This window comes from Panthera pardus, unplaced genomic scaffold (assembly GCF_024362965.1).
Source record: "Panthera pardus isolate Hobbes unplaced genomic scaffold, ASM2436296v1 HiC_scaffold_13, whole genome shotgun sequence".
Lineage (NCBI taxonomy): Eukaryota > Metazoa > Chordata > Mammalia > Carnivora > Felidae > Panthera > Panthera pardus.
In genome coordinates, this window is record NW_026526688.1 from 52,005,401 (window position 1) to 52,030,821 (window position 25,421).

Here is a 25,421-nt window from a genome sequence, read left to right on the forward strand (position 1 = left end):
GGGATTGTTTATAATAGCCTATCACCCAGCTCCAACTACCAGGGACCAAGTAACCCAGACTTCTCTTTACAAGTTAAGGAGAAAAGAGGGTCCAGAATCACAAATCCCCAAATGCAAATATACATTGGCACAGGGGAAGAATCTGAAATTTTGGACTACTATTCCCGAAGAGCAATTTTCCCATATATCTGAAAAGGGTCTTCTATGTTGCCTGTGATGAAATGGTTTGCCAAAGCAGATCAACTCAATTTAGAAAGGATTTCAGTTTAAGATAATAAGTGCCTCCCACATCCTTCCCTTAGAACCCAAGCTCTCTTTAAACAGCTAAATCCCCTGCAAGCTAAAGATTACCATAAGTTTAATGGGAGTTTTGGAAAAGAGATTTAGAAAGAAGTGGATGGGAGGGGAATTTCTATGTCTTTCCTGGTAGCTGAGCCTTTGTAGGGCTGAAGAGCTGCTTATTTTATGTAATTGGCAACTGATCATTTCTAAAGTATTGGTTTAGGACTTAAAATAATCCATTAATGAATCTCCTGTATGGAACATACAAATGTTCCCAGAAGAATAGGCTGAAGATGGTGTGGGGGTGATGAAGGAATCAAAGGGAGGTCCCTTGGCTCACTAGCCAGAGTTGTCTTCTGATGTGTTCTTGCTGGCTGAGATAAGCTTGCACTCAAGGAACCTGGGCCAGAGAGGGAGGTGCCCAAGAAGGGCAGTTGTAGAAAGCTGTAGGCTTAAAAGTTGGGAGCAGGAAAAGGGAGGGAATGGGGATGCAGAAGATCAAATGACTGATTGTTGAGAACATCCATCTTTCCTCCCAGAGTCCTAGACATACCCAAGACAGACCTCTCAGAGTCCTAGACATAAAATCTCTGTCTCTCAGTCTCTTTCTCTCCTCAGAGGAGTCTCATGTGGAGCCAAACTTTTACTAGGAAGAAAGGGCTGATAGATTCCTTTCAAGTAGCATTTCTCTCTCTCCTCCCAGATGACATCTTTTAAATAAAAATGGAACATGTTCAAACATATAGAGAAGACTAGAGATTAATGTCATGAGGCTCATGAAATTACCACCCCCTTTGCCAAATATACTTGGTAAAAATTTTTAATAAAGCCCTTTGGATGTTTGGATGCAATTACATTTGACACCTCCTCCCTCTTTCTCTGGTTGCCTGCTTCCGGAAACCTGCTTCCACTTGTCACCACCCCTGCCCACCTTCTCACCTATCTTCCAGTAAAGAGCCAGGAATGAGTACAGTTGTGTTCAATTTTGTGTTTATACTACTATAGCCATAAGGAATTATACTAAGGAAGCAATAGAAACCATTTGGTTGATTGTCAGTGGGCTTTTTGAAGGCAACTTCCCCAGGGATTCATTTGCAGCATTTCTGGCATGAGGTTCTGGGGGGTGGGGGTGGGGGTTGTATCCAGAAAATATAACACAGAAGTCTTCTGTTTCTTCCTACCCTTCACCCTCCAGCACTTTTAACACTGAATTTTCTCCCTAGCTTCTTCTCATTTTATCTGCTTTGGGTTTTCCCATATCTGGCCCCTATGCCAACCTTTGATTGCCAGCCTGCATTCAGGCTCCATGGGTAAGTAGAGGCGTCTCTATGGTGCTCCCTATGTGCAGAGGTGTGTCAGTATATCAGCAGGCAGTTGATGCCTGGAGAGCCTGCCCACTTACCTCCTTGTTTCCCTTGTAAAATCTCTGCCACTCCCAGGGGTCTCCAGCTGCTGCCAAGAAGCCTTTGGTTGGCTCAGAGGCAGCGCTCTGCTCACACTGATGCCAATAAATCCCTAGAATTTTTCACTCCATGATTATTTGTCCCTCCCTGACCATGAATAAATGAAAAGCCACACACACACATGTTATTAAAATGAACTGTTTATATTATCTCAGTTGAGTCAATACATTATAATGTATTAAAATGGAAAGGTACAAAATTGAAATAAATACTTTCTGATTCATGTATAAATCTTTTTTTTTTTTTTGTCAAGATGACTTTTATCGTCAGTACATGTCACAAGAAAACATTTAAAATGACACTGAAACAATCATTTAAATCATGGTGCATGGAGGAAAAAGGTAAAGAAAACAACTTTTGGCTTGTTTTGGCATGAGACCTTGATACAATTTGGGTTCCCCAAAACCATGTGAAGGGTGGTAAAATAGAAATGCTCAAAACTGACTTAAAAAAATAAACAGGCTTTACAAAAACCCTCTTTTTGATAAACCCAGCCACTTCTCTACATGGTCTGCACTTACAGTAGATACATTCATTATTGTCCATGGGAAGACAGCAACTGCCTTTCGTTTTAAAGAGCTTGGTGGAGAGGCTGAAGAAATACGCTGCAGCTGAAGGTGAGTAGAATGTTCAGGAGAACAAAAAGTCTAGATGGTCTTCAGGAACGGCACTGAGAATGATGGGGTGTGGAGGGTCTCTGGAACAAGAGATGGAGGAGAGGGAGCGTGAGGAGTCCAGATCTGAAGCAAAGCAAGTCTGAAGGACAGAAATGGTTGTCAGCAGTGAAAATGTGGCGTGGGGATCTCTCCCCGTCTGAGCAGTCCTGGGTTTGTCCTTGGCCTGGGTTTGTCTCTGCCTCAGCAGAGGCTAACCCAGTGCTTTGGAGATAGGGTTGGGACTCATTTCAGGCACAGCAGCACTGGGGAGACAGGGACAGGTGTAGGGGTTAACAATGAATGCCAACAAAGGGGCTTTCTCTTCTGGTTCTGACTGCTTATTAGGTGGTTGTTAAGGCAATAAGGACTTTAGCAAACTAGAAGTTAAGGGCAGCTAAATTCAGCCAGATTGAAGGTAAACAAAAGGTGAGAAGGAGTCCCTTTCTCCTCAGCTACCTTTCCCCCCAAGCACAGGAGGCCTCGGCTCCTGAAGCGCTGAATTTACAGTACGCAGTAGCAGAGGGCGTGCCCTTTGGAAGGCTCCATGGAAAAGAAGGCTTATCCCTGACTTGGGGCATTTTATTCTTCAGACTCTCTTTGTTGAAGTTCTTTCAGGAGGGCAGGCTATGCTCACCCAGCTATTGAGTGAAAAGTGGAAGCACCAAAGTTTGTGCAGTTAGAATAAGTCCTTTGCTATAGACCATCTGGTCCATTTCAATGGCCTTGAACACCATCTGTCCTAGAAAGGCAGGCCTGATGCTCACATGCTTCAGTGAGACCTATGCTCACCTGGAGAACAGGACTAGCCTTTCAAGCTTCAGGAATATTTCCCTTGCATCAGATCGAATGACAGCTACAAAGTCCATGGAAGTGTGAGATCCTTGGAAGTTTTGTGAGCCCATAGGTGGATTCTTAGGGGAGTAATAGAAACTCCTTTGACTTGAATCCGCTCACAGAGAAATGTACAGAAGACGGAACAGAACAGATGGAAGAATCTTGTCTTTTCTTCTTGTTCTGGAGTAAAGGAGATGGACCTTGAAATGCTATGGGAAGGATAAACCTTGAGAGTTGCCTGCCATTCTGAGCAGCTTCTGGCAAGATGCTGGGTGATCCGACCACTGAGACCCTGGAATGGAAGAACTGGCTCTCAGACAATTGCTAAAAGGTATAACTACTTACTCCAGCAAATGAACCACATGTGCTCTCTGTGAACAAGACAGATCCCTCATCCTGTAAAATTAGATTGCAGTCTGATACAAGAGCTCTGCATGAAATGCCTGGGGCCTAAGAATGCAATGCCCTGGACACAATGGTTGTGCTCTAATTACTCAGGACCACCTCCAATGGGGGCATTTGTGGGGACAAGATGTTCAGAAAGAGAAATGCCAGTTGCAGTGTCCAGCCATCTGGGGACCAGTGCTTTGCCTGACCTCTCTCTCTGGTAGAGCTGTCTTGTTTTGGTCCTGGAATCCAAGGATTATGACAAATCTGTAATAAAGCAAATGTGATCATTAAGCTGTGGGTGTACAGATGAAACAAGATTGGCCATGAGTTGATCATTACTGATGTCGATTGGTAGGTCTGCAGGACTTGGCTGTGCAGTTTGACTTTATTATGTGTTCAAATATATGGGCTGAAATTATCCACAATACAAAACAAGGCCCCTTGGAGATTATCTATCTTACTCCTTCATTTTACAGACAGAACCCAGTGGTTTAGTGCCCAAAGTCACATGAGGAGTTCATGCAGAGCCAGTACTAGAACCCAGCACTCTTTCTGCAGGGATTAGGATATTTTGGTTAGCATTGCACTCTTAAATAAATGTCATATTCTTGATCTCTGCTCTCACCTTGAAAAGCAGGTGGTTGTTTTCAAAATTCCTGTCAATTAGCTTAAGAATTACCCTTCTCTCATAAAGCCCCAGGGGGACACTTTCTTTGAAGTCTCTCTTCAGCTCCAACACTTCAAAGGGAGACCCCTACCCCCAGGGACAAACCAGTCACTGTAGCCACTTCTTCTTAGGGGAACCACCACCAAGAAGGAAACTTGTTGTTCCTGGGTCCCTGGCAGCATTCAGTTTTTTCTAGAACCTGATTGAAGGCCTGGTGGAAGGAGGGGAGCATCACATTTATGACAAGGGTAGGGTGTGAAGGGCAAGAATAGCAGCCATTTAAGGGAATAAATTTCTATAAAAATCTTCAACTAAAGGTACTGAATCTCTTTAGAGAAATATCACTATAATCTAATTGGAATCAAAGACATTTCTCAATTGAATAAGAACAAGACTTTTAAGAACTAGCTGCTTTGGGAAAGGGAGGACCCACTGGGCTCTTCTCAGTGATGACACTTATAGGGAATCAGGGTTCAGTATAAAACTATAAATTTTATTTTGATAATTAGAATATAAACATTCTAGATATATTTTTATATGCTTCTGAGGACAAACCTCAAAGAGTCCTCCCAAAGGAAAACAGACCAGAGAAGCCAGGTGCTTCTAAGATTCTGTAGGGGAAAGGTGAGGTCAGAAAGCCTCTGAAAGAATGACAGACACACAAGGAAGTCCCTGGGCCCACCATTTTGCACAAGGAAAACACCCTTTGGGTTCTGGTAGGTTGGTTGAGATTCAAGTTGTTAGCAGAGACGGGCACCTGACTAGCTTAGTTGGTGGAGCATGCAACACTTGATCATGGGGGCCTGAGTTCAAGCCTCATGTTGGGTGTAGAGTCTACTTAAAAAAATAAAATAAAAATAAAATAGAAAGTTAGCAGAGAGAGGTGTACATATTAAAAAAAAATTATGAAGACTTGCTTGGATTAAAAAGTTGTGGGCTTCCTGAAACAGCCAAACTGTGGAAAGTTTTTTCTGGAGACATCAGATGCCCTGGGAATGGAAGAGATCCAAAAAGAATGGCTAAATGAAGAGATGGGGTAGCAGGGTGGATGGACAGACCACTCTGATTATTTAGAAAAATCTGTTCTAGCAAGAGACTTAGGGCAGTTTATAGATTATAGAGTTAGATTCTGCTGTTTCTTATTCTCATTGTTCTTCCTTGCCCCTCAAAAATATAGGTATCAGCTCATTTCTTGTTCAAAATCCTAACTATCTTAACTTGACTTACAGAAAGGTAGACTTGGAGAGGGAGTGTGTACATGTGTATGTTCACATTGCCTGCAGTCATGAAAAAATAAACTCTTCTCTCTTCCAGAGACTTATATAAAGCATGACAGCATGGGACATATCTGAACTTCACAAATTAAAAGAGGGACTCTGAGCTACTGGTTATAAGTCAGGAGAGGATGAAAGAGCATTTTGATGTGGAATCTGATTCTGAGTCTGCAGATTTCTAGCTGCATTTCTTTGGGAAAATTATTTCATCTCTGGTCTTCAGACTCCTCATCTGTACAGGGAGGAGATTTGACCTCTCTGACATTTATAATCTGTGGATCTAGAGAACTGATTATTGGCCTAGAATAGATATGAGGTAGGGGCTGAATTCTAGGATCAAGAAGGTCTCTATTAGCATTGTATCAAAGAGAACAAATCTTGTTCCTAGGTTTGGTGAGTAAATTTTCTAACAGGTTCCTTGGGACTCCTGGCTAATGTCACTGTGTGTGGGGGGTGGGGGGTGGGGGCGGGGAGGTAATTGGGAGAGAGAAGCTCATCCCCCTGCACAAGGTCAGCATGTTCATGCTGCTTCATCTAGTAAATTCTGGCCTTGGAAGAGCCAGGGAGGAAAAGAGCAGTACCAGCCACATCTCCATGGAATCCTGCCCCTTTGCAATCAACCTTGACTCTGAAGAAAAGTAGCAAGTGCTGTTCAAGCCTAATGAAAATTTCAATATATTTTGAAGTTGTCCACTACCATGGTCAGTAATGAGATCAATACTCATGGTCACAGACATTGCAGAAGGTTAAGTGCCTATGACAAAATGCTTATGAAGTGTTTGAGGCTCTGAGGTCTTCCCTCTGAAGAGTGAGAAAGGCAGTACTTGTCTCTACCTGGTTGGCTATCAGGATTGACATTTCACTGCAGAGCCAAGAAACCCGAAGACCTCAAAGTACTGGCTAAGTCTCCAGATTTGAGGAGGAAGGGAAGGCCCAGTTGGAGACAGATTGCATTTGTCTGCCAAAAGACCAGTGTCTGCAAAACCACAAATACTGGAAATACAGGTGCTTCTAATACAACTATGTATGCTGGTTCCAAGTAATGGGCGTGGGTTGTCTATCAAAGTATTTGGTAGGAAAACAGAGGATGGCAAACTCCTTGTGTGCCCTGGATAAAACAAGCACACAGATTCTGATTGCATTAGAGAAAAGGTAAGACTCTAGGAAACAGAAGCTCAATTTCATTTGCCACGGATACTTCCTACGAATCCCATCTCCTTCCAAGATGTGCAGGAAGGAGCCACCTAGCTGAAGAGAAGACTTTGGATGCCAAGGTAACCTCAACCCAGAATAGCTCATGACTTTAAAGATCTGTCTTTCCCCCTAAGCAGGCCCAGATGTCCTGAGGAGGAGAGGGGATGTTGCAAGCATGGTCTCCAAATACACAGCAATTAAATCTCTTGGACTATTAAAGACTACTCTTGCTCTAAATGCATTGAAGACTCAAGAAAGTGTAGCTGCCTCTCCTCCCTGAAAACTCTGCACTTCCTCATCTTACATATGGTGAAACTGAGGCACAAGGAAGGACAGAGGGTTCTTGCATCTCTCATATTGATCTAGTGACATACCTGGGAGGAAATCCCAGGACCTCCATCTCTGAATCCTTCAACATCTTCCACTGTCTTTCTACTTAATTCACAGTTAAAGTCTGTCTGCCTGTCTATCTATAATATATGTACTATTATGTATAAAATATAAATAATTCTCAGATTCCTACTTAACTTCCTCTCCTCCTCTCCTCCTTTATATAACTAGGTTTGGGGGAGGGAGGGGTAACAAAGATCCATGATGAGGGAAAACCACAGTACTGCTCGAAGAAATAGACTTCTGGAAGGAGAAATGACAGGCTTTGTCTAGGGGCCAAGGGGTGCTTCAGATCTGGACTGTACAGCAAATTAAATGGAACACAACTCAACGGAAATCAGCAATGTAGACATCTGTGCCAGACGAAGTGAACTTCCACAACCTGGTTTTAAGGAACAGTAAATACAATAGAGATAGATAGATATAATATGTTGAATCTTGAGTAATAAAACAAGTTATAAATAGAATTATGCTAAATTAAAGACGGACATCATAGGGAATAGTCTGGTCAACAACCAATCACCATTAGAATTAAAAAGTAAACCGGCCTTTTCACTGAGTACCTCCACAACGTTTCTCAATGCACTAAGTACATTTTAACCATGCAAAAATACACAAACATCTTAACTAGGTTGTTTTTTTTTTTTTTGTAAAAAAAATCAAACACCAACATTATGCATTTTTGTTAATTATATTGGTTAAAGTTACAGCCAGTGGCTGCCAAATATCAGATACATCATATACATATTTTTATACAGAATCTGGACAACACAACATTACACATCAGAGAGAGAAAGAGAGAAAAAGAGAGATTATTTGTTCCTTTGTGGGTTTGTTGTTGTTGTTCAGTAAAGAAATAAAGTAAAATATGAGAAGCAATGCTAAGAAGGAAAACACTTCAACAAGTCAGGAATACAGAGGGAGAATTGCTAATCAGAAATACAGGAGGAAAAGAGTTCATAGTTAGGTCTGTGTCTAGAATTTTCTTCACTAAGAAACAAAAGAGCACAACAGGTGTATTGGTTTGGAAAAGCAGAAAGAGCGATAACATCATGCTGTCTGGTTCCCAGCACGTTTCCAGCAAGAAGAAAAAATCATAATCACAAATTAATTTCACAAGTTTTGTTTTCAAAAATGTCCTCCCTTACCCAGGAAGCTGGGTAGTGCAGGGGTGGGGGCAGCTCAATTTTGAGAGTCCTTGGCAAGGGTTTGGCCAAAACCGTTGGCCTGAAATAAGTTGGAGATATGAGCTGTCTGTGGAAATTCACGCAATGAGATGCGACGTCAACTTGCTCCAGTCTAGGCAAGGTTCCCGTTGCCAGCCAGTGATCTGGCGGAGGAAGGACACACCCCCATGACAGGTTCTCCTAGCAAGGCCCCAGTCCTGCCCCTTAAACATTTGGTGTCAACACGATCCTAAGAATTCAACCTGGAAAGAAACAAGACCTTGAACACAAGCTATGGAAGCACTACCGTGGTCACGGTTAGATACAAAAATGTGAAAATTCAGATGTAATCAAAAATACAAAATCAGTTTCAATAAGATTTGCTTTTTTTTTAACCATTACAGTGCAAGGTTTTTCAAATTACAGTAAAAGTTATGTGTCTGCTTACAGTAACTAGAGTAAGTAGCTGATTTTGTTCTGCTAGAATCAGAGGTCCCTGATAAGTGGGAATGCACCAGTCTGAAATCAACCCGGCACAAGAAATGGATATCTTAACAAAAACACAGTTCACTACGGTCTTTACCCCTTCAAATAGTAACAAAGGAATGGTGTCATTTGCACAACTCATTAGCATGAGGTTCTTCCTCCATTAAAAATAAAAATAAAAATGATAAACAGATGATATTAAAATTCCAACAGAAAAAGGACTGGAAATCTGGGGCTGAAGGATGGAGCATCTGAAGGGAGTTTCCCACGTCACTGAGCTTTCCCACTGTAGTTAAAAAGAATTGTTTTAGCACGAGCCTCAGTGGGCAATGCTGCTTTGTGCTTCTGCCTCCTTGTCCCAGGCAGTTGGGAAAGGGAGTTTCACCACCTCGTGGGATCAAAGGAAACCACAATACAGTCACGCCTCATTGTGCCATCAAGAATCACCCCCCAGGAAAGAAAAACCAGTTACAGGGGCTGGGGGGGCTCAGAGGCTTGGAAAGGGACAGAGGAACCTTCATCTGGCAAGAGAGTATCCCTCATCAAGACCATTGTGACACTCAGAGCCTTGTGTTCTGGAAAGGAAGAAGAGGAAAGAGTCAAGAGCCCCCAAATTACATGGAAGAAAAAGAGCCACCATTTTCCCAGAGCCTTGTCTTTGGGAGTGGGCATATGACTGAAAGAGAAAATGTGGCTAAATGAAGTGATCAGGTGACAGTCTTCATGTTCATGTCATGGAACATGAGAAGAAGCAAGGGTGACTGAGGAATTGTCCTCTTCTGAGGTTTGTAGAGCCAACCAGTCCAGGATGGGTTAGGAGAGGCAAGACACACTGGAAAACTTCAAGGAGCACTTCTCTCCATGTCCAAGAGAAAGAGGCAGATGTTTGGCAACCTTGGGCACAACCATAGGTCCAGAAGCCTATTCTTCATACAGCCCCTCTTTAGCCTCATCCTGGTGCAGATACCCATGAGAACTACTGTTTGATCTATTTGACTGGCCCCTTACTTGGTCCCTCTGAGGTCCTACAAATGGTATATGGCAAACTATTTTTGGGTTTGTTGAAATTAAAAGGGGACTATTTTAGGCAGTCAGTGGCTTATTGTTTAGGGCCTGGAATCTGCCAGTCCTATGTAAGGTGTGCAGACACCCTCTCATCTGTGGGATGTGATCATGTGCTTGGATCCACCTGCCTCACACTAGTGACCTGAACAGAGGAGCAAACGTTTTACTCACACCCACAGCCTGAGAAAGGGAAGAAACACAAATTCCTCTACCATGTTTGAAAGTTTCCCTGCCTTTGAGATACGATGTGAGGTGCTGTGTGCCTAGAAAGCACTCAATAATTTGTTTCACAATCTGGCCATTGGAGGACATTCAGGCTTCCTCTACAAATTTCGCTACGTTTCTCAAGGAGGAAAGAAAATTCTGGCAGACATTACTTCCACACAGTTCTGGTTCATGCTCTCATGGGTGGAGGTGGACAGCCATAGAATGTGGCTTCCTACAGCAGGTGTCCCATGGTTTGTTCTGCCCCAGGGTGTTGTGGAATCAGGCAGAATATGGATGTGTGTGTCTGTTGTTTTTGCATGAGGTACTTATATTTTCTCATCCCTTTAGCCATATGAGATCCTGCACCTTACCAGGCTTCCCAATCTCATTACCTACCTAGCTTTCCCAGAGTTCAGTACCCATTCTGCACCTATCAGAGCAAAGTAGTTTCCCTGGAAACATTCTTGTGCTCCCCACCCAGCTCTGACTCAAAATACAGCCCAAGGCCTGGTTCTCTGGGGTACAGAGGTGGTAGGCCCCAAACAAACCCTCAAACAAACCCTATGCTCTTTGCCCTGGGTGCCACTAAGTGGTTGTTTCCCTCCAAGTCAGCCGAGGTCTACAGGCATCACTGACCATGAGTCTCCCCTCAAATGGAGGATTTTTTTAAATGTGCAAGCTGGTTTGCCTGAATGGCCCTACAAACACCTATGTTCTTCTTGAAATAAATCCCCAAACCTCTGCCTAGATAGATCTGCTTTCTCTAGATGGTGTGTTTCTGATCTGGCAGTTGGTGGTTGAAATAGCATTTGAGGATATGTGATCACAGATGTATTCACATGAGTGAAGCAACAGAATGATGTTAGGGAATGATGTGATACATAGTGTGCCTTAAAGGCTTAAGCAATATGCCAAGATTCCTCTATGCTAAGTTCCTGTTGCTGTCCCCAGACAAATGTGAAGCCCAGTGAAAATGCCCCATAACTGGGCTGTGATGCCCCCACTTTTGGTATCTGGGACTATTTAGTACTATTTACTATTAATTATGGAGCTGCCTCTGGCTGGAAGAAATCTCCAGGAATGGTGTTTTGGAGAGCAGGCACATTTAGTCCAGGGACATTGGTGGGAAGTGCAATGTTGTTCTCCTACTTCCCAGGAGGATGGGGATTGGACATCACTGACTAGGGCATCAGATTCCCAGGTCAGATCCTCACTTCTTTATGATCTTGGACAGCTTAACCTCTCAGAACCTTAGTTTCCTCTTTTGCATGTTGGATGTGATGCTACTTTACTCAGGGTTGTTGAGAAGATCACATGAGACACTGTGTGAAAGCACTCTGCAGACATATGCAGATGTGGGGGTATAGCCTCATCCACCTCTATGAGAGAATCATACCTTCCACATGAAACGAATGAGATAGTTTTCTGTGTCTAAAGCATGTTCTTAGTAAGGTGGTAGTCTGCTCTAAGTGGAGCTCCATAAGGCAGTAGGGCTTGGGGGAGTTCTTTGCTTGCTTTGGTTTTGATTGGTCAATAGTCTCTGTGCATCCAATATGGCTGATTCTCATCTCATGAGGAGTGGATGCTCTTGTCTTTACCCCACTCCACTTAAATCACTTGACACAAATAATAAAGAAGGGCTAGAAGGAAGAAAATTCTTTTTACCTTTAAGATATATGTTTTGAGAATATTTATTAAGATGGTGAGAAGTTGGCTTCATCTTTTCTTTCAAAGAGAAAAGTATAGTTGATTTAGGAGATGCTTACCTTTGATTTAAGGATGATCTCCCTGGATTCTTATATTCATAACAATTAGGTTGGGTTAAAAATGGAGGAGCTAAATTTTTTCTCTGGGTTTCTTAGAAGTTCATAGTCTGGAGACAGATATTTGTCTCGTGTTGAATGAGTGTGTGCATTTATAATAGGATTTTAGGGTCAGAAGGGAGCTTAGGAAGTGTCATCTTCATGTTGCAGAAGAGGGAGCTGGTGCAATGGGATAGTGGTGAATCTGGTGCTCCTGCTGCTGCAGTGGATTGCAAGAAGGTGTGACCAGCTTGGAGGGGAGGCGGGGCTGGAGGACAGCTCTCTGTGGACCTGTGATGTAACAGCACAGCTTCCTAAACAATCCATCTTTCTCTTACAGGAGTCCTTCCAACCTAGTCTCACCCAGGCACCCTTAGAGAAAAACACTGGGTGAATGACTGGTGAACTTCTTGTGGTCCGGTTTGGTGAACTGAACTAGGAGATTAAGGAATTGCTATTTCTTAAAGGTTAAAAAAAATAACACTATTTCTCATCACTGTTAAACAATGAGGACTTTTTTAAAAAAATCACTACCAGTGAATATAACTTGTAGCTTTAAAATGGACCTACTTTAAGATTATATATGTAATTTAAGGTAAGATAATACATATATTATATATGTATTATGTACTGTATATTTAATATTTTGGAAATGGGCACATGGTGAATGATGAATGTGATAGATGTGATATGTCTTAACTTCAGAAACTCTTTTGACAATGCACCTCAAGACATATCAGAATTCACCATGAGAATAGAGCAGTGCCAAAGAATTATTCTTAACAGAAATTAAAGATAATTCACTGTTGGCCTAATTGGGCATTATGGGAGTGTTTTTGGGGGATGACCCAGGGCTTCTTGTTTCACAAGGAAAACTTTACAGGTTAGTTGACTGATACAGGATCTGTGTCATGCTATTTGGCCCCATTTCTCTCTTGGCTGTTCTTAAGAAAATGGCCTTCTCTCGAGTTCTCTGTAATCCATGTACATGTTTATAGCATATTTCTTAACATAAACTCTGTAAGTCCATGAACTCAGGATGGAGGCATATGCTCTGTGGATATAAAGAAATGATGGCTAAGAGCAATAGTTAGAATGGTGTAGGGGTGTTGAGTTTCAGGTCTTTCATAAGTCCTGACCATAGGGTCTACTATGGATGGAATGGTTGTGTTCCCCTAAATCCATATATTAAAGCCCTAATTCTCAATGCAGTAGAATTTGGAGGTGTGGCCCTAGAGAGATCACTGGGTTTAGATGAGGTCATGAGGGTAAAGCCCCCATGATGGGATTAGTGCCCTTGTAAGACAGAAGCCACCAGAGCTCTCTCTGCCATGTGAGGATAAATCATAAAGCAGCCATCTGCAAACCATAAAGAGACCCCTCACCAGACACCAGATCTGCTAGCACCTTGATCTGGGCCTTTATAGCCCCTAGAACCATGAGGAGTAAATGTTTGTTGTGTAAGCCAACCAGTCCATGTTGTTTTGTTACAGCAGTGGCACTACGGCAGAGTGCATTCCTAACTTCCCTGATATACATCACTTTCAAGTCTCCATCCAGATCAAGGCTAACATAATTATGGGTGAAGCACCCTCTTTCTTTCTAGAGCAATCTATCTCAAGGAAAGGGGAATCATCTCAATCTTCTCCTCTCTTTGTCTCTCCTTTCTTGTCAAGCCACTTTTCCTAAGACAGGATTGATTTTGAAAAGGGATCTTGGTGATCTTACATGAGGAATCTAAAAAAAAAATTGCTATTAAGGGATCTAATATATTGATACACACTTATTTTTAGGGAGAAGAGAGGAAGAAGAGGGAATACTCTGTATTCAGGTCCCAAACCCAGGTTGTCCTGTCCATGAGGAATTCTTAGCAGTCCTTCAGAAAGATAAATGAAAGCAGAGACCTCTCAGTGCCCCATGTCTTCACCTCTTCCTTTCTGCTCAAAGAGCTCTAGACCTGCTCATCATTTTCAGTCTTACCTTTCAGCCCTGGATATATAGGCTTTAGCTCCTCAACCAGACTGTGAATTTCTTAAGGACAGGAACTAGCCAAGTCTCTGGGATCTTTGCTGGGTGAATGTTGAGTGAGTAAGAAGACTAAATTAATGAGTACAATAAAGAGACTGGGCATGAGCTCATGAGTCTAGCTGGGCCCTTGGTTCTCAAGGGAGGAAATCTCCTTTAACCTCAGGAGAGATTGCTTTGGTTTTGGGAGCTGGCATGAGGCAAAGCAAGATCTTCACAAGCTTTCTGAAGCAAAGTTAGAGCCAGGACTCTCCCAGTTCTTCAGATGCAAAGTGTTGCTGTTTGCTTTCTTTTCAGCACCTTGGGCTTCAAAAAATAATGGTGTCACTCAATGCCCTGACTCCTTCTCTACAACATGGATGGACCCTGCCCAAAGAGCCTCCTGGGAACAATCAGATGGACACCAATTCACTTAAAAAGTAAGTTCTCATAGTATATATTTGAGGCATTTTTTTTTCAGGGAAAACTGTTGGAAATCAGGGAAAGGGTTTCTTTTCCAAATGTCAGATGTAAGCTGATTCCTCAAAGCCCCTGTTCTTAGGCTATCTCAATATGAGTGGTTTATGCACTGATCAAGCTATTTGGAGTTGCTGTAGGTTTAGATAAATGTGCTATTGTAGGGGTGAACCCTCAAAGTTTGATAAGGCAGCAGAAAGTAAAGGAAGGTAAGATGCCCTCACCAATTTAAGATGGAGGTACGCTGTCAGATGGGATGGAAAAGGCAGGGACTTTTATTCAAGACATCTGAGCTTGCATCATGGTTTTGTCAGTAATCAGAGGAAGTTGGGCAAAACATTTAACCCCCTAAGTCCCATTTATCCTTTGTGAAATAAAGCTCTATATTAAATCCCCCTGGATAATAAAGTTACTATGAAAAATAAATTAGATAAACTAAATAAAAACATGTAGAAAAACACTGAGCAAATTTCCTGGCATCAGCTAAATCTGAGATGAATGAAGATTTGGACAACACAGATGACAGGAGTGTGAGGTATATGAGAGCCAGTGAGTGTCTGGATGTCACCCTCAACCTGGGCCACAAAGGCAGTCAGGCTCAGCAGAGCCACAACTAGTGGGCGGGAAAGGAAATACTCAAAATTTAATAACTTGAAGCTTAGAGTTAAAAGTAAATTGTGTAAAATAGAAGCCACCTTTTCTGAATGGATGCTGGGCTGATACACTTAGTCTATCAGCCCAGGGATGCAGGGGCTCACCATCCCACCCGTTCTAAAGAGATTCTGGGTCATGGATTGGCAACGACAGAGTTACTTTATGGAGATTAAATGACTATAATGAACCAGATCAAGGGAATTAGGGATTTCCAATTGAAAACCCTGTGTATTTTATTAATTGGTTCTAGTATTCAGAATAGCCACCCCCTGCATTTCCACTGAGACATGCTAAGAGTCCAAAGTCTTTATAAAAGGCCAGCCCACTCTTTGAATGGGAAATATGAATTCCAGGAATAGATCCATCTGTGAGTAAGTTCTCATGCTTACTCTGCTTCTTTGTACCTTGCATCTCTCATCCAATGTCTAAATGTTTATTTATTTTTTTAAAATCTCAGAACATGAAGTTTAGATGAACAAACTGTGGGGCAATCTCTGTTTAGGGCTGAGGGAATTAGGTGCCATTGGGGAAGGAGCTGAAAAAAATCAATTTTTCATAGCCTCCTTTTCCATCTTTTCCATATTTTTGTGGTACCTGGAAAGGCACAGAACTACTATACTAGTTATAAGAGAAACTGGGTCTTTGCCCAGACTCCAAACACTCAGTCCCCCATTAGTGTATATGCTCTGCCCATAGTGACCAGCTCCTGGGCTGCTACAGTGAGTGCCCAGAGCTGACTGAGGAATGCAGAGCTCGACCAGCTATGGGAAGCTGCAGTGGTCTCAAATATTCTGGAAGGTTGGCATGACCAGGGTTAACTGAAATCTTATTAAGAAACAGAGTAGGCTCCTCCCTGTGTCTCTTGGGAAGCTTTGGGCTTTAAGAAATTCCATTCATTATTCAAGAATTCCTTCTGTTTGGCCTTAAAAACTCAGTGGTTCCAGACATCAAACCTAGAATGGCCAATTGACACCTTCCAATCCTCTGGTTTACCCTCACCAACAGAGATATCCAAATCACCACCACTCTAAGGCTCTATTCCACCAGGCTTCCACCATGTGGGAAGGACCAGATGAATGGGTTTTATACATTCACAACAAAGCTGCAGGGAACTAACTTTTGAACCAAGCCATGCACATCAACACATCAACATCTACAAGCCCTGCTGCGGAAGGGGGGGGGGGGGGGGGGGGGCGGTCCCTGAAGCTTCGGAAGAAGGAGGGAGGTTACCCAGAAGGGGGAGCTACTCTCTGGATCACATTACTGAACAAAGAATAACTGGCTGCAGCTTGAAAGACCATTCTTTCAACCAAATTGGGTGAATGGTAACAGACAGTGAATGATGATGTTAATAGACAATATAGTTTAAATATAAGTTTCTGGAAATTGTCTTGGACCCTCATAAAAAAAAGCAATCAATGTGAATGAATAATGTAACATGACTACAAGACTGACCATCTTCATGCATTCTATGCATCCTTCAAAACCCAATTCAAATGCAAATGTTAGTGAAGCCTTCTCTTATACCTCTACTTGAAAGTATCGCTTCCTATTTTGGAAGCCCATAACACCTCTTTTAGGGCTTTATTTTTCACTGTATTATGGTAATTACTTATGTACATTTCTTGCCTCATATTTAGTTCCTTGGGGTTTGTATCATCTTTAAAACCCCTCCAAAAATAAAAAATTAAAAAAATAAATAAAAAATAAATAAATAAAACCCCTCCAGTTCTAGCTCTGCACCAGACATAGTAGGTGTTCAATAAATATTTGATAGCCAAGTGAATGATTGAATTTGAAATGGGAATACTGTTCTGGCAGGAAAGCTCCAGTGGGATAAAATAAATCTATTATCTGCCACCTTGTTCGTGCCAAAAGGATCAGGGCATGGCAGACCCAGTGCTCTGAGAAATCCAAGGTCAGAGAGTCTCTACCATGGCTGTACCACATCTCAAATTCAGGTATCATTTGTACCATTCAAATTCTTCTATCATTTGCCACATCCCATTGAAATATACCTCCTACCTCTGATTTCAAAGTTCCTCAAGCATAGAAGTTGTTCCTGTTCAAAGCAGGGCATCCAGAAAGCAGCTAGCGAGTCAGAAGTGAATTCCAAATTGAAGATTTCTCTGGAAGTTTAAGACCAAGTAACAACTATAAACAGAACTAAATGCATCTCTGTCTAGAATACTCACATCCCAAGACAGCCTTCTCCCTTCAAAGGGGGCAGACTAGTAACAATGAAAAAAACATCACATCCAGACTAGTAACAACGAAAGAAAGATCACAGCATCCTCATGGCAGTACAAAAACTTCCCACAACAGCCCTACAGCAACAGTCAAACCCCAAAATTAACCCACTTTGCAGAGACCTGGTCTCTGCTCAGAAAAGAAAGGGGAGAAGATACAATACCTTTCCACAATGAGGTGATGTTCTACACCCCTTCCCCACTCCCATGCTTGTTCTGACATGTCCCGGATTCCCTCTCAACCAAGGGAGTTATGCTCATGTGCCAGCAGTGGAGCACTACATGGACAAAACTGGCTCGTCTGGGTCAGAAGTCATGTCATGTCCTCTACTAGGTTTACTTTTAAGAGTTTGATCCACTCAGATCCTTCCCCTCTAAGAAAAAGAGTAAACCCAGTGCTTAGGGCTACCAACACATACACCTAAAAAGTCTCTATTTTTGATGCAGCAAGTTCCTTCTGTTCACTCTGAAATCTCCTACTTATCTCTGTCTTAGTAGTGATTTGGAGGTGCAATAGGTGTGGGCATCCAGGAAGGGTGGCACCAAGTGTGGAAATGGCCCATAACCTGCCTGCAAAGAGAAGTCAGCCCAGTATTCAAACTTCAGAAAAGTCTCCAGTAAACAAGGTGTCCCTTGTGGGAGAACCGGGGACTCTGAGATGCTAGGAAGATGGAGCAAAAAGAGGATGGTGTGGATAGCTATGTAGTGAACTTTCTCTTGGCACTGGGTGGGCTGGAGGGTAATGCTACAAGAAGGAATCCCACAGAACCCCACCTAAAAACTGGCTTCTCTCAATCTGCAATAGCTATGTCAACAAAAGAACAGGGAATAATAAGAATTGTGCTTTATTGTACCTAAAAAAACAAATCAAAACATTTCTTAAGCATTTAATTATTTCAAAAGAAATCTTGTAATCCGGGGAAGCTCAGTGAGATGGTAAATTCCTCAGAATCAAAAACCAAATTTGGAAGCATATTGTCATTGTGCCTCTGTGTGTGTGCGTGTGTGTGTGTGTGTGTGTGTGTGTGCGTGTGAGTGAATATATCATATATTCCCACTCACCTACTTACAGGTATATATAGAAATACATATTTATCAATGGATTTTCCTCCCTTCAAGTCAACACCAGTGTGTTCCACCTTCAGTACACATGTATTATCTGCATTCCAATTCATAGACAGACCATTAATACCATAAAAAGAGAGAAATAGCTAAGAATAGGCAAAGTATAACCTAGCAAGAATTGTTTTAAGTGCCGGTTCAGCATTGTTAAAAAACAGAGCAAGCCTCCCCCAAATACCAGCTAAAATGTCTGTTATTAATACACACTCACAATTCTTTAAGGTCATCAGAAGAAAAAAGGGCAGAGAAAAAGACATATTATGAAATTGAATCTTAAGTGTTTTCCTTTTTTGTAGTCTTTGTATGTATTTTAAGGGAAAACTCGCCATTTATAGAAATGATTCTCCCCCCTTCAGTTACTTTTCCCTAGCTCTCTCTAGAGCTAGGGAATAATAAAAAACATGTACAGAGTTTTGCTGATTTATCATTTTTAAGAATCTTTCATTCTAACTTATAGATCTTTCTTTATCCTATTTAAAACATTTAATGAGTTCGAGAAATGTCTTATATATTTTGGCAAAAGACACAGAAAAACAAGGGTTGTTGAACTATACAAAGTATCTAGGGCTCACGACTTAGATGTGCTTAGCTTAAGGAAAATAATTGTGTTTAAACACATAGAAAAAGGGAATCAATTGCAGACAATCCACCTTGCATTTTCTATTTAAGATGCTTTCACCCTGTACTGTAATTGGTCAGTATTCTTCCGAAAATTTTGAGTCTTTATGGCATCGCTGGCTTGTAGATTACAAATGTTTCCAAATCACCATCCCTCTTAATACATAGTATGGAAAGAGTTCCAGAAAGTTTAGAGAAGATGTGAGGGCTGGGCACAAGGTAGTTCACCACCAAATAGCACAACACACAAAATCAACCTAGAGAAAACAGCAAAATCAAAAAGTTGAAAGCAGCCAGGTCAGACTAGAATGCTAGGGTGTCAGTGAGTACCATATTCCATGCCAAGAAATTGAAATTAAAAAAAGAAAAAAAAAAGAAAGTTGAACGTAAATCAATATTGAAAGCTTCAAAAAGTCAAAGCCAAACCAATGTTTCCTTTTTCCCCCTATGCACAAACCTTTTGTTTTAAACCCAATGGCATTGAGATCAGTAATTTTATCTGGAAGATTCAAGTCTGCAGAGACACTCCCCTTCCATTGATCACTTGAGTCCACAGAAATAAAGCACCTTTGGAACCAAGAGTTGTTCAAGAATCCTAGTGTCTTATTCAATGTGTTGAAAAAGTACAGTTAAAATAATTAGAATAATTCATCAAATGACAAACACAATTATATTGACTCTAGTGAATAGGCAAAAGGGCTCCCCAGGACAATTCACAACTAAGGAGATAGAGCACAATAAAAGGCTATGACATTTTATGAATATTCTGTGTTATAGCTTTGAACTTTATTGCAAAGCAAAAAATATATATTTTTATATATATATATTTTTATCTACATTTCACCTCTGACATTGTACACAACACGAAAGCACAGAAAACCAAAAAAATCATAATGAGGTAGATACATAACACTTACAGATGGAGGAGACTAAAGAGTTTAAATTTGGCTTAATACTGTGGTCACCAATGTATGCATTTTCAACACAGCAGCAAGCATTGATTCACAGGGCAAGAAGCCCAGTGATCTCAAACCCAAAAATAAGCCCCATTAAAAAATACCTGCTTCAAAATGAAAAAAAAACATTTTTTTAAAAGTCAGGGAATCAGATGTGTTCAATCGCAAACCCTGGTGAAATAAAAAAGAAGGGGGGAGGTTGTTTTTGCTTTTGTGCCAGGAGAAAAAAAAAAGTAATTTTCACCTATCCAATTAGGAGTAACCTGTCCCATAGGTTTCTTCCGTGTATTCCTCCTCAGTGGGTTTGGGTCAGCCTCAGGAGCTCTGTAGCCAGCTGTTGACGGTAAGGAAATAGGGTTTCCTTCTTCCTTTTCCCTAGGGTAATGCTCACCTCTGCAGCCACAGTGACAGGGACCACTAGCCTTTGAGGGCTCCTGAAACATGCCAGGAAATGGCTGGAAATCAATATAGCTGTGAAGTCTCTAGTATAGCTCTACCTTTCTAGGATCATGTGCTCTCTTGGCGGGTGAGGCAAGGGTTTGGGACACTGGGATCACTCATTCCCCTATCAATCCCTCTTATACCCTTTCCAATGGAGAGCTGAGAAGGCCATCTTCTGCCATCTTCAATTTTACTTATGAATGCATTTTCACTGTAAAATGTGATGTCAGGTGGTGATGGCTATGGCAGAGACCACCTCCTTCCTTGTATGCCATCTTGAATGGAAGGAGGACAGGGTGAAGAGAAGGGACCTGGAGAGGACACTTGGCTGGTTGAAGCAGCAGCTGGGAGAGCTGAGCAATGAAATGCCCAACTGAGGAAGGGGCAGATCAGGCAAGTGCAGTTCGCCAATGGAGACCTAAGGGGGTCCACCCAGAAAGCCAAGTAGTAACTTGGGTTTGTTGACAGTGCCTAGAAGACCCTGGAGACCCTAAAGAGAATGTGAGAGAAGCAAGGCCCAGAGACATTAATGGGGCTAAAAGTGGAATTGAATCAAACTCCCTTGGATTGTTTAATAGTTATTTTTACTGTGGACGTGATCTGCTTTTGGTAGGATTTGCTCTGCTCCCAGAAATATCTGGGAACAGTTGCAGAACAGGTCAGCCTCAGGCAGGAGAGGAGACAGAGGGGTCCCAGAGGAATGGTTGGTGAACTGGGGATAATGGAAGGATGGGCAAGGAACTGATAAGCAGCCACCTGGGAGAGATTTGTCACATGAGCATATTGTACCTTCAAGTCAGCCTATGCTAGGCAGGGCCAGGCGCTGTTCTCTGGAAGCCAGAGTGTGAACAATACTCTCCCATGTGTTTGTGCATCATCTCCCCTGCTGGACCATCTTTCTTCTTTGTCTTCCCAATGTCTACCCCAGGGCCTAGCCAATAGAGGGCATCATCAAGGTTGAACTGCATTTTTAGAAAATGGAGTAAGAGAATGGATTGGGAAAGAAGAGAAAGTGTCCAGTGTCATAAGGGTTTTGAAGACCCCATATTCCCCCTCAAGGCAATAGCTGGGTGTATTTTTGCCTGCCTAGATGCATCTCAAGTGAATACTCACATTTGAATTTTGAACATAAAACATACTTAGAGGAAATAATACAGTAGCAGGGCCCAATGGGAAAGGAACTGAACACAATTCATCTGAATATATGTCAAAACTGAGGTCTCAGCAAAGCTGGGCAACTGCTTCCATCCTGACTGGGCTGGAAGATCAGTGGGGTGGGGGGGGGGGCAGGGTGTGCAATCTGTCTTGAGTACTTAATTCCAGAAGGCAAAGACAAAGTGAACTTGCAGCTATCACTCTCAAGTGATTCCCAGTCTTACCTTACAGGAGATCCTGGGCAAGGCAAGGCCATGGGCACTTCCAAACATCCCAAAGCTCACTAATCCAGAGTCTAGATCTCTGTCCCCTCAGAGACCCAAAGCAAAAGGAATCGGTCAGGATTGTAAGACGCATCATTCAAGTCATTATAAGGTGGAGACTATCTGACTACCAGGCATTCAACAGTGAATGAAGGCAAGGAGAATTTTTTCCTTGGAGACCCTTGAGAAGAAGTTTGATATTTTTTTGTCTGTGTCTGTGAGGAGGAGCAAAAATTAGGTGATGTCTGATGTCTTCAAACCCTGAGATTCCATTGTTTCTTTGTGCTCTGAAGAAGCTCCAGCTTTGCTCAAGGACTGAGGGATTTTTCTTTGTGTATAATTGCTGGGACTATGGCAGGATTAGGATAGGGTGTGTGCACGTGTGTGTGCATGCATGTGTGTGCACACACATGCAGGTATGCTCAGAGGCTGTCCAGTAGGCATTAAGCTGACATAATTGTAAGCAAACATGTAAAGCATGAGGCTGCCTCAGAGAAACAATAAGTAGGGTGCATTACTCCCTTCCCCTGACTCTCTCTAATCTGCCCTTTCCTGCCCATTTCCTGTCGTCCCTTGTGCTCTTCCTCTCTCATTTAGATAGTTTTTGTCCCCTTTGTCAGTGCACATGACAGTGACAATCACTTTCTTAAGCCTAATATTTTGATGTTGGTCATTTCATTCCCTGGCTTAGGAATTCACAGTGTCTTTCAACGACTTCTCATCCCAAATGACTTTCACCAAATGCAATAACCTGTCTCATTATTTTATTACTTTTCTGGTTTGGATTGATCATAGAGATCACCAGGCTCACCGTTGTGTTTTAGATATGGGGAAACTGAAACTTACAGAAGGCAAGCTACTAGGCAAGGAATGATGGGTACAAGAGCAGAATGCAGGTTCCCAGGCTGCCCCCACCACCAGTGCCCTTCCCCTGGCCTAACACAGGCAGCTTCTTGCCATGCCTGGCCTAGAATGGCTCTCACTCTCTGCCATGTCATAGGCATTGTGTTCAGAAACCTACTCCGAATTTACCCTGTGAGGCTTACATTTCTGAATCTGCCCTAACTCCAACTGTTCAACTCTTTTTACAGATCCTTGGAGAAATAACCCACTTATCTGGAAATCTCCTCACCTTTTAAGACCACACACAAAAGTAACAACAACAAAACCTATAGAAAGAAGACACAGAAGTTCTCAGGCCAACCAGGAAAGACATCTCAAAGTGTTTATAGGGAGGCTTCCATTCCATGGAAGTCTCCAAGAACTCATACTGTACAGGTCATGCTCAGGGTGACCTGTGGGAAACAGGCATCATTTTTCCTGGGGATACCTTATTGCATAAATGGTCACTAAATTTGTAAGTGCCCTAAAACCTCCCACACTCTCTTAGCCTCTCTGGCCATCTGCAAGAAAACAAAAATGCCAAGACTGCCTTCATCCCAGCTGGTCCTTGATGGGTGCTCTGAGCTACCTGGCCTTTATGAGCTGTTGGGAAAGGACATGAGTGGAGCCTGGATCTTGAAGAAAAGTGGGACCAAATGTCCAAGCCCGTACCCCCTGCCCCCAGCTGTACCCCTACTGACCACGAAACTCTGTGCAATCATGGAGGTTCTCTGAGCCTCAGTTTCCCCATTTGTAAAATGGGGCAGAGTTTCTCGCCTTGTGATATTCTTGCAAAGACTTAGCTGAGATCACTGTATGAAGGCATCTGGGACAGAGCCTATACATCACTGGCACTCAGTCAATGTTAGCCGAGTCTCAGTTCTCCTGTCCTCCACAAAGGGCTCTGCTCCATCATGGCTGATGTCACCTGCCACAGGCTACATTGGACTTACTCTGACACCCCTACATTCCTGGGACTCCAGTAATCCTAAATACTTTTTTCCTCTAAAGAAACTGCCCTGTTCCCCATGAGAGGAAACACAACATCTCTAAAGGGACTTTTTCTTCAGAATCAGCCAGCCTGAGAGAGCTTGGGGCTATACCTGATTTTTCTGGCCCTGGCATCTGGGACTCTATACCTGTCTCCTGCAGGGTCTCAGGTACCAATCAATGGCAAGAACCCAGCTAACAAAGGGTCAGCCGACATACCACAACAGGACCCTTCCACTCTGATGGGGAAGGTTTTAGTCAACAAAGGTTCTGTCTGTGCTGCTGCTGAATTGTCAGGCTTCATGATAGACACATTCCCTGGGTCTAGATTTATGGTTGCAACTCAATAATGCCAGCTTTGCAGCTGTGGCCTCAGAGGTGGCCCACCCCTTCCCAGAAAGGCAGGTTGTCATAACCCCAAAATAGGTACTGGACACTCTGCTTCGGCCCTGGTGAAGGAGCAAGGGATCTAGAACACTTCCACCCTCTATCCCCTCTTCATTTTGCCCTGAGCTCTGACCCTAATGGAAGACCTGCAGCCTCTGGGTCCCTGAAGCCATGTCAGGGCCTGAGCACCAGTGGGCCGGCCAGAGAAGAGTGGGCTCATGGGGCCGGACCTTGGCAACCTCTGAGAAGCCCCTACCAGCTCCCCAGCCACTTTTTGGGAAGGGCCAGGAGTTGGAAAATCACATGGTGTTCTGGAAGTGATTCCCTTGATATTTTCTGAGCTGTAAAGACAAGTCGGCTTCTGGGAAAGACTCCTGGGTCTGTAGGCCTAAAGTTCTCCAGAATGCTACCTTTTCAGGAGCAGAAAGAATGAGTGATACATTCCTGGGATGGATCGTAGCAGGTATGACCTATGGAACAGGACAAAAGCAAATGAACAGCACTTCATTAAGATCCCCTGAGTAGCTAAGAGTATGTGTAGGGTGGGGGAGGAGTCGAGGAATGAGGCCAACAGAGAAAATGCATTCGTGTCAAAGGACCGACTTCCTTTTTCAATCCAAAGGAATTCCATCTAAGCTCCCACCAGCCAGAGAACGGAAGCGTGTTGTGCTGGAGCAGTTTAGGCAGTGTCGGAATTAATCTTTTAAAAACTGTCTCGGATGGCTCGGCCACCTTGTGCGAGATTCATAAACCGTGTGCAAAACTCAGACTTGTGCAGGCAACCAGAGAAGGTAAGAACCTGTCTTCTGCACGCAGGGCTTCCCCTGCCTGATTTGTGCTTTGTCTAACCCCAGGATCTCTCTTCTTCCCAGCGGCTCTTTTGAAAGCCTGGTGAAGGCAGGCGAGGCCAAATTGGCTACAGGGTAGAACCTGCTATTCTCCCTCTTGGTGAGCTGCTGAGCATCTATTTCAAATACCTCTAAAGGATGGACAGCCTGAGGGCTGAGTTCCCGAAAGCTTTTGATGCTGGGCTCTTGAAGATTCTCTCTATGTCTGACTTTCAGAATGAAAGCAGATGCAGTAACCCCACCCAGGCACATTGCAGTCACTGGCTGGCAAGGGAGGAGGGGTATTAGCAAAAAGTAGTGCAAAGGTAGGGAGGTGGGATTTGGCACTAGGTAGAGCACGTAGAGTCGGTGGGAAGGAGGCATTGGCATAAAGCGAAGGTAGAAAATATTCACCCTCTGGGGATAGGTTACTCCGTATAGATGACCACAAATAAGGAACAGAAACACCTGGGTCAAATCCTTCCCAGAGTATGCCAGCTCCCTGCCAGGGTCTGTATTC

At 42.9% G+C, this 25,421-nt stretch overlaps 1 long non-coding RNA gene across 3 annotated transcripts in view; it reads left to right on the forward strand.

Annotated features, from left to right (window-relative positions):
* The window catches only part of LOC109262381 (uncharacterized), a 55,158-nt gene extending 31,927 nt beyond the window's left edge, over window positions 1-23,231 (forward strand). For all 3 annotated transcript variants that reach the window (XR_002077730.2, XR_002077728.2, XR_002077729.2), the window contains exons 3-4: window positions 14,199-14,320; window positions 22,907-23,231. This is a non-coding gene — a long non-coding RNA (uncharacterized LOC109262381). The remainder of the gene's footprint in view (window positions 1-14,198; window positions 14,321-22,906) is intronic.
* The last annotated feature ends 2,190 nt before the right edge of the window (window positions 23,232-25,421 follow it).